The following is a 10,294-nucleotide window of genomic DNA, read 5'->3' as shown; positions in this document are numbered from 1 at the left end:
AATACATACGCAGCATCAAGAGGAAAAGGTATGTACCGTAGAAAACATAGATATGTAAAAGTGTGGTGAGATGTAATATCTCGCTTTGGTTTGGTATACACAGGAAAAGAATGGAGGGGAAAAGAACGAAATAGTGATACTTACAAAAGATAGTGCAACGAAAGAACACAAAGTCGGTAAAAAAAATAAAACCGCAAAGCAAAATCGCGAGAACAAAGAATCCAACAACCAGCGGCAAGTCTTGTCGGGGTAATACTACTCATGGAGGAAAACCACAGAAATCATTAACAATGAAGTTAACCGTTGATTTTTACTATTGCGTTAGGATGGTAAAGAAATTTGTGTCCAACACTAAACCGATGAAAATTGCAGATGAAGCAGAGATGTTCAAGCTTGGAAGACGAAGTGAAGGGATCGCCCAGGATTACGCCAATGGAAGGGCTCGAAAAATATCAAAAATGTGACTAGAATACGGAGAACATCGGAGAATATGACAGAGCAATGTCAATGATTTTCGATAGTATAAACTAGGTATGATAGTATTATTTTTATCAGTTATTGCAAACTTGTGTTTAAGTCTGAAAAATGATGAAATCAGATATTTTTCGCCGCAGGTTAAAACGACGGTAGTACGGGCCAAAGAAATTCATGAAAAAGTCGCGAAGAAAAATATCATTCCGAATAAAGTCAATGCCTTAGAAGAAATAGAGAAAGTGAAGATACTCAACCAAAAATTGGAAGAGGCAAACAAAGCGTTAAGCAAAATCATCAGAGAGTTAGAAGACGAAAACAAAAACTTAACCGAGCGGACGGAAGAAGCAGAGGAGAGATCGTACGAAGAATTTGGGAAAGCCTGTGAGATAATGGAGGAACACAAACACTTAAAAGTAGATGTGATAGAATTGAAGTCACTCGTGGCGACCAAAGATCGAGGAACTTAAAGCGTCATAAAAAGAGGTAGAGAAAAATAACAAGTTTAATGATGATTTAAACGAGCGGCTCGGCCAAGATCACGTGCAAATGGCACACTGTGAATCGTCTGTAAGACAACTGACATAGACTTTAATAGAAATGGGAGATGAACTAGAACGTGAGAAGATGAATTACAAAGATTTGTACGAGTTGTATATGCGAAAAGTTGGGAAGAAACCATTGGATTTTCCCAAACCAATGATCATGTGATTGCGAGTATGTAATACTGTAAAGCTAAAAATTCTTTTTATGAAAATAAAAATAAAGTATGTGTTAGCTATTGAATATCATTGTGATGTCAGATAACATACCTGTATAAAACTTAGTGTTGTTGATTTATGAATGTAAAAGAACGAGACGCCCCCATGTAGAGAGAAAAACTTCCCAATATAGAACCATTGGAGAAAGTTATTGAAAGGCAAAGGGGACATGATCGTCCTCAATGAACCTAGCTATTCAGGTGTTAAAATATTTGTACCAAACGTGAAGCAAGGCCTGACAACTGTTGGAGTTGTCACAGGTTCAAAGTCGTCACCCCCGGCTTTGGGACCAAACTAAAACACAACGCCATTGCCTTAGTAGTGGAATTAGCACGGATATTGTATTGTGGGAGTATTGCAATAATTTTTCCGAGCAAGAATAACCATCTTATTGACTCGGATTTCCATCAAGTAGGCATGAATGTGACTTACTTGGACCGAAAAAGGCATAATATGAATGACCTCCCTAGAATGAACGTTAATGAATGACATTGTTGAAAGTAAAAGTCTGAGAAGAATAGAAATGTAAAATGACAACCAAACTAAGAGAATGGAAGTTGAATGCCTTTATTGATGGATAAAATAGAACGAACTACATAGATGGATAGATTTGTTATTGATGGAGTAATGTAAAATTGCAAAAAAATTCCTAACGGTAAAACTTGCGAAGGTGGTAAGCATTCCATGGCTTCTCTATTATTCTTCCAGAAATAGTACGGAGGAAATATGACCCCTTAGATGCTGGACGATCTATGATGTAGGGTCCTTGCCAATTTTCCCCAAACTTTCACGATTCTATAAGCTTTGGGTTTCTCTGAGAGAACCAGTCTTGAGAACAAAAGACTTAGGACGGATCTTCTTGTCGTAGTTCCGTTTCATGTCGACTTGATACTTAATAAGGCTGTTGTAGTCCCTCGAGGCGAACCTCATCAATAAGAGCTTTTGGTGAGCCAAAGTAGTGTCATTGGAACTGTTTCAACAAAGAACCGACCCGAGATGATCTTGGAAATCAGTTACGTAGGTAAAAGGCGCCCTTGACACCATATGCAAGGTTAAAAGGTGATAATGTAGTTGAATATTTTTGCGTTGTCCTATAAGCCCACAAGGCGGTGGTAACTCCTTGACCCAATTTCCTTTGGCGCCCGGTCAAGCGCCTCTTTAGGTTGGCCAAAATCACCTTATTGATGGCTTCGCCTGCCCATTGGGTTCGCGGATGATAAGGTCGCGGAGAAGTTATGCCGTATCTTCAAATTAGCCGCAGGCCCGACGAATTTCTTCAGCATCAAATTGTTTACCATTATCGATACAAGTGCGCGAGGATGCCAAAGCGACAAACAATATTTCTCCATAAAACATTTTGACGTTGGAAGCATGGATTTGGACCAAAGGCTTTGCTTCTACCCATTTGGTAAAATGTCGGTTGCCACAAGAAGGAATCGTATACTACCTGGAGCTTTAGGTAAAGGGCCGATAATGTCTAAGCCCCATTTGGCAAATGGACATGGGCTAAGCATGGGATGCAACTCAGTAATAGGTAGTTTACTCATATTATCGTGCTTTTGGCATGGCTCACACCTCTCAGATAGGTGTTTTGCATCCTTTTGCATCTCTGGCCACCAATAGCCCTGTGTCATAGCCTTATGAGCTAAACTTCATCCCTTGGAGTGGCTTCTGCATAAGCCGGAGTGAATCTCTTCCAAAATTTGAAGTCCTTACTGTTTTGAGAGGCATCGCAACATAGGGTTTAAGTCTGAGCCTTTACGATATAATTGCAAACTTCCGTCAGTAACAGATATCACCAAAAACTTCCATGCATCGCGTTTGATTCTTTCAGCGAGTTTTGGTTCTGGCGGAAGCGAAGAAACTTGCAAATAGTGGATATAAGGAAGACGCTAATCTTGCTCATCGAAGATCATCGGCGCTCGATAGTATCATATCGGGAACCGGGACTATCATCGCTTCATGTACCAATTCACTATCTATTTCGGGAGCGAATTCAGGAGGAACAAATGGATCTATAGATTCTAATGGAAGATCCAAAGTATGGTCATGTTGTGTATTTTCCATCTCCCTTTTCCGCTTCCGAGTCATGATTGGTGCGATTATCGTGGAATTAAGTATTTGGCTTTAGCGTACAAAGCAAGAACAAGTAATTGCTTTCATGTACATACAAGTCATGCAATTCTTTTTCGGTAAAAGTCAATGCTTGGCTCTTTTCCGGAACTCCACGGTGATGTGTCTTGACTCTTCGCTTCTAACGGCGGAGAGAGATAAGCCAATGAATCAGCATGGCGTATGTCATTTCGGGGTCTTTGAGTGATAGAGATGCTATCAAATTGTCGAGCAAGGCTATGTATCAAACCAAGATAAGCCGCCATACGGTCATCTCTTGCTTCAAAAGACCAGCCAAACTGATTGGCCACCAGGCGAGAATCCGTGTATAACTGGACCTTTCGCTCCCCCAGTTTCAAAGCTGTTTTCAAGGCACAAACGGCAGCCTCATACTCGGCTTCGTTATTTGAAGCGGTGAAGCCAAGTCGCACAGATTTCTCAATCTTCTCTCCGCCGGGTTTAACAAAAACGCATCCAATTCCAGACCCAGATTTAATATGGGAGCCATCTGAGTAAACAATCCATAGGTCAATGGGATTAGGAATTGCGTTTTTAAGTTGGTCTTCGTCGCCCCCAGTTATTGGTGGCAGAATGTCTTCCATAGATTCTTCCTGGCGCAAGGAATCATCAATAGGAGAATCATCAATCGGAAAATCAGCTATCAAAGAAGCTAGAGCATGTCCTTTCTCAGCAGTACGACTTTCAAAGACAATGCTATATGCACTAAGATAACTTTCCCATTCGACTAATCTGCTTGATTCCTGTGCATTATGAAAGATCTTGCGTAAAGGATACTCAGTATAAACTCTGACCAACCTCCCCTGGAAGTATGGTTTTAACCGACGAGCGGCATGAACCAATGCAAGTGCAATTTTTTCCATCTTTGAATAACTTGAGACTTCAGCTCGGTTAATGTCTTCTCGATAAAAAGGCGGGTCTACCATCATCGACGAAAAGAACAGCACTAACAGCTTGAGTTGTAGCTGCTAGGTACATGCCAATAGGTTGACCCGTTGAAGGACTTGTCAATATAGGAGGACTAACCAAGTATTTCTTCAGTTGTTGCAATTTCATATCACAATCAACGTTCCAAGTTGCCGCCCCTTTTAAAGTCTGGAAGAAGGGATGACAACGATCGGAATATTTAGAAATAAATCTATGAAAAGCGGCAAGCCGACCAGTAAGCCGTTGAATTTCCTTCTTATTTTTTGGTGATGGCATATCAATAACGGCACGTATCTGATAATGATTAGCCTCAATACCTCTACGAGTCATGAGGTATCCCAGAAATTTTCCAAAAGAGAGGCCAAAAGAACATTTGGCCGGATTGAGTCTCATGTTATTATTTGGTTAAGCCAATCAAAACAATTTGAAGATCGGAAAGATGATCACCCGGTAAGCTTTGATTTACGACTATATCATTAATATAAGCCTCCATTATTATCCCAGCCAGATCGGAAAAATTGTATTGACAAGCTTTTGGTAGGTTTACGCAGCATTTTTTCGGACCAAAAGGCATAACAGTGTAGCAGAAAATGCCTTGGTCAGTAATGAAAGCGGTGAACTCTTGGTCATCCACATTCAAAGAGATCTAGTAGTACCCTGAAGAAGCATCCATGAAAGATAGGCGTTGGAATCCCGAAGTGGCATCCACTAGTTTGGAAATTCGTGGCAATAGATACGGATGAATCGGACAAGCTGCGTTAAGGTTTGTAAAGTTAATACAAATTCTGATTTGTCCGTTCTTTTTTGGCACTGCGACGACATTAGCAAGCCATTTTGGGTAAGTAACTCGTCAGATAAAGTTAACCGCAAGTAGCTTATCAATCTCTTCTTTAACTTTGAGCTTCCGATCAGGTGCCATTCTTCTTGGTTTTTGGCGAACTGGCCTGAAACTTGGATCAATGTCAAGTTTATGACAGGCAACAGAAGGGTCTATTCCCGGCATCTCCTCAATTTTCCAAGCTAATATATGCTTATTTCGCTGTAAAAGGGAAACCAACTCTTGTTGTTCTACGCTCGAAAGTTCAGCGGAAATAAAAGTGGTTTCTTCTGCTGAATCTCCTACTTGCACTTCCAAAAGTCGATCCACTGTAGGCAGCCCTTGCACATGAGCCTCAATATTATAGATGGAGGGCACGCCGCTTGGCAACCTGAATGGCAGGCTTGCAAGGATCGTATTACCTCGAACTTCAGATTTTTTATAGTCATCCATTGCTTTGTCATGACAGGCATGGGCAGATACCTAGTCACTACGAACCTTGCAAATATGCCCAGATAGTGGAAACTTGACACACTGATGAAATGTAGAGACTACAGCCCCCATGGAATGTATCCAATCTCTGCCCAAAATTGCGTTATAGTGGGAGCGACAGTCCATCAATAAGAAATCGATCTCAACTTCTTTGTTCATTAATTTGATTGGTAAGGTAATTCTTCCAACCGCTGAAGACGTTGGCCCGTCAAAACCGATGATAGGATTGTCTTCGGCGATGATCATACCCTCGCGAAGTTGCATCTGAGAATAACATCCACTGAAAATGATGTTGGAAGTGGCCCCTGTGTCGATCATTACCCGTTGAACACGAGAAGCACCTATAGACACAGAAATTATAACTGTGTCATAGTGAGGGTGATATACACCAAGGAGATCATCATCGATTGAATCGGAGGGCTCTTCTTGAAGTTTCGGTCGGATTCCTTTGACAAAATCGACTTTGTTGATACGGTTAAACTCACCAACATAACTAACTTTCAAACGCTTTTGATTCTTACTCTGACTTTTGGAAAGAGACTCAACATGAGAATGGGAAACATTAATGACATGCTCATAAGTTGCAGCAACTGCCTGTTGAGAATTTTTCGTAAGATATTCGTTTAAAAGTCCTTTCTCCACTAATTTCTGAATCCGACCCCGGAGAGAGCGACAAAGTTCTGTGTCATGGCCATAGTCATTATAGAATTTACACCGTAAGGCTTTGTCCCTTGTACCTTTGGTATCTTCTGAAAGTGGATAAGGCGGGGAAAGAAGATTCCCACTTTTCAACTTCTCATATATAACAGAGTACTTGGCATTGAGCGGGGTTAGTTTTAGCTCAGGTAGAGTTTTTCCATCACGATTGAAATTGACTTGCTTCTGATTGTCATTCTTTCCATCGTTATGTTGTTGATCTGACTGTCCTTGCTTCGGCTTAAAATTCTTGCTGTCAGAAAAATCTTTACTCCGAATATCTTTGTCTCTTCCTGCTTTCGCCGATAGGTTTTCCTCGATACGAATGTGTTGTTCAACCCTAACATACAGATTGTACCGAGTTTTAGGGACATCTTTAATTAGAGAGTGGTAAAGATCCCTTACAATGAAGTTCAAACTTCTGTCTCTTTCATAATATAATGCTTCTTTAAAGGCGAAAAGAAGCATCCCATCAGAAACTTTTGGAACATCTGCTGCTGCCTTTCAGAACCTAGTAACAAAAGTACGTAACTTTTCATCACGTTGTTGCTTGATGTTCAAAAGTGAGTCGACATCCTTTGGCGTCTTGCAATTGTGGCGGAAACGATTAACAAACTGATTTTCTAGTTCATTGAATTTATGAATTGATCTTGAAGGCAATTCACTAAACCAGCGTAATGCTTCTCCCTTTAGAATTGATGGAAAGAGCTTACATATGAGCGGGTCATCTCCACCCCATAACACCAACTTATTTTTTAACGATAGAACATGCAAGCCAAGATCTCCTTCCGACTCATCATAAAGTTCAAAATCGGGTTGTTTGAAGTCGGGATGGTGGTAAGCTTCTTGAATGTCGATCGAAAACTTTTCAAGTACGCCATCATTGACTGTCAAGTTTTTCATTCTTACATCCCTTGACTCTCTATCGTTAAGTTCTTTTGCAATCAACTCTTTCAACTGTTGTTCTGTTAGAGTTAAAGTATTGGCTCGAACAACTGGACGCCCCCAGTCGTGCCCATGTGGAGAAGGATACCTTCCATCATCTCTTATTGGAGTTAGAGATCTTTGGCAGTACCCATGATCAGCTCCGACCGGTGATTGTCTTTGTCTATCCTTGTAACCAGCCTGTCTAGGCCGGTAGTCACCCTTGGCCGGGTGGTCGGAATAATTATACCACTTCTCCATGTTTTGTTGCTCTTGTCTGGGATGCCCGCCTTCCCAGTCATGTCGGACATATCTCGGAGGACGGCGGTCTTCCCTGAAATTGCTTCTCAGAGGTAAATCTTCCCTTTGAGATCGGACATGTCTAGGGTAGTAGTTATCCCTGCCAATCCGATTCTCCCCATAAGTACGAGTAATAGGGTCATTACTCCTAGAGCGTGCACTGGTTGATTGTGCTTGAGAAATAGCACGTTGCTGAAGACGACGAAGTGGATCGTCAAGACGGTCCCATACACTGGAATAGCCTGCGTCCCTTCGTGGTCGCCTTGATGTTGTTGAATTTGCAACATCGTCAACCGGCCTTTGCCTTTTTGCCAGCTTCCTTCTCAAGTTCCTATTTAAATTTTTGACTAGTCGTAACTCCCGCTCAACCGTATTAGGGGTGAATTGGCTGTTACTATCACCTTTTCCGTTAGTTGGCGTGAGAGTAATGTCCACGTCCATATCCATGTCAACTGAAGGATCGACATGGACAGACGGGCGGACCGCGATGGAGGATTCTTACCGACTTGTCGGTTTTCTTGTTGCAAGGCTGTTAGGGTTGGTGCGGCGGTTGTATGCGGCCTTTTCGCGATGGCGAGGCGGTGGTGGTTTTGCCGCTGATCCGGATGTTGAGAATTGATCCTACCACTAGGATCAACTTGATTGTTCAACGGTTCTTGCATTGGCCGATTTGAATTTCGAGGGTTGCGAGTATTATTAGCAGGAGGAATATGTCGACTATTTGGTCTGCTTCTTGTGCTTACCATCTTGGTTGTTTCACGTGATAATGAATTCTAAATTCCCCACAGACGGTGCCAATTATGTTTCGGCTGTAACCTGCTTCAACACAACGAGAGCAATGGTGACGAACGCACTAAGAAACAGAGGATTTTGATGTTAGGGGAGATGAAACTGAACCAAATAATGGCTGCCTACGTACCCAAGATCTATTCTCTAGGGATCAAGTTTCCACGTAGTTCCTTATGAAAAATAATGTAGTATTTATAGAGATAGAGTAAAGAGTCCTTGTAACTCAAGTAATCTTGTAGCTTGAGCAATTGTGATAGATATAACTTTCAACTGATAATTATCTCTTTGATAATAAACAAATCTGGACATAAATCAATGTACATTAGTTGCAAGCCATATGGCTAAGGTTCAGCCTTAGCCACATAAGTTAATAGGCCTGTACATTGATCCATGGCATTGCAAATTGGGTTTTTGCCTTGTTGCTTAAACGAATAAAATGGAGACCCCTACTAATTGACGTTTGCCACGTATGTGGAGGTCGAAACACCCACAAATTCGATACTGAGACCAGTATCAAAGTCGATACTCGAGAACCAAAGTTTGATACCCATACCGAATCAAGTATATAGCAACAATAAATTCAATACTGCCCTTAACAACCAAGTTCAATACCGATTTCGATTCGTCAACAACCAAATTCGATACTGCCTTCAACACTTCAACTTCAATACCGATACCCACAGCCACATAACTAACGCCCATAACCAAAATACCCGATACTGATACTGGGGGCGACTTTCCACTGTCGACAGGAAGACCATGAACATAAGTTTCGATACCAAGGAGGAAAAGAAGATAAGTTTCCTCTTGAAATCTTTAAATTTTGTTTTTTTCAAACAACCTCAAATTATTTTTTATAATTGTTATTCCCATTTTTCTATAATTTGATCATCTCTTACATTCAATTCGGTGGTGATGTCTGTTTTTGGGTTTAAGAATAATTAGAAGAGGGGTTATGGAGAAATAAGGAAATTTGCCGATATATGTTTTTGGGAGAAAGAAAGCGAATATGAAGTTTAAATTGTCTTGCCGATGAGCTTGGGCTTGGGCCTAAGAGGAACCAGATTTTCGATACCAAAATTTTCGAGACTTAGATTTCGAGATCGAGACCAGAATTTTCAAGATGGACATCGAAATTAATCACTTGGGGGCAAGATGCCGTGTTGGTTAACCACGACCTCGATGCAGAAAATTTCAGTGCCAATAGAAATATAAGATACTGAGATTTGGTATCAAAATTGATTATTTGGAGGTCAAACCTAAACCCTAGTGATCTGTAGATCCTCATCTCGATACCAGGTCAAAAAATCTAATTATTGGCAGAAATGTGAGTTCAGGTAAATTAAATCCAGTTCTTGGCAGAAATGTCGAGTTCGGGTCAATAAAATCCAGTTCTTGGCAGAAATGTCGAGTTCGGGTAAAAAAATCCAGTTCTTGGCAGAAATGTCAAATTTGGGTCAATCAAATCCAGTTCTTAGCAGAAATGTCGAGTTTGGATAAAAAAATCCAGTTCTTGGCAGAAATGTCGAGTTCGAGTAAAAAAATCCAGTTCTTGGCAACAATGTCGAGTTCGGGTCAATTAAAATTCAGTTCTTGGCAGCAATGCGAGTTCGGGTCAAAAAATTTCACTCACAATGTCTAGCCTCGAGGTCAAAAAATTTATCATTCATGACGTCTATGTCTAAACTCGAGGTCAAAAAAATTTCACTAATGATGTATAGCCTCGAGGTCAAAATTTTATCACTCATGACGTCTATGTCTAGCCTCGAGGTCAAAAAAAATTCACTCATGATGTCTATGTCTAGCCTCGAAGTCAAAAAAATTTCACTCATGACATCTATGTCTAGCCTCGAGGTCAAAAAAATTTCACTCATGACGTCTATGTCTAGCCTCGAGGTCAAAAAAATTTTACTCATGATGTCTAGCCTCGAGGTCAAAAAAATTCACTCATGACGTCTATGTCTAATCTCGAGGTCAAAAAAATTTC

Source organism: Coptis chinensis, chromosome 2, assembly GCF_015680905.1.
Source record: "Coptis chinensis isolate HL-2020 chromosome 2, ASM1568090v1, whole genome shotgun sequence".
NCBI lineage: Eukaryota > Viridiplantae > Streptophyta > Magnoliopsida > Ranunculales > Ranunculaceae > Coptis > Coptis chinensis.
The sequence above is the reverse complement of the archived record's forward strand: the minus strand, read 5'-3'. Positions refer to the sequence as shown.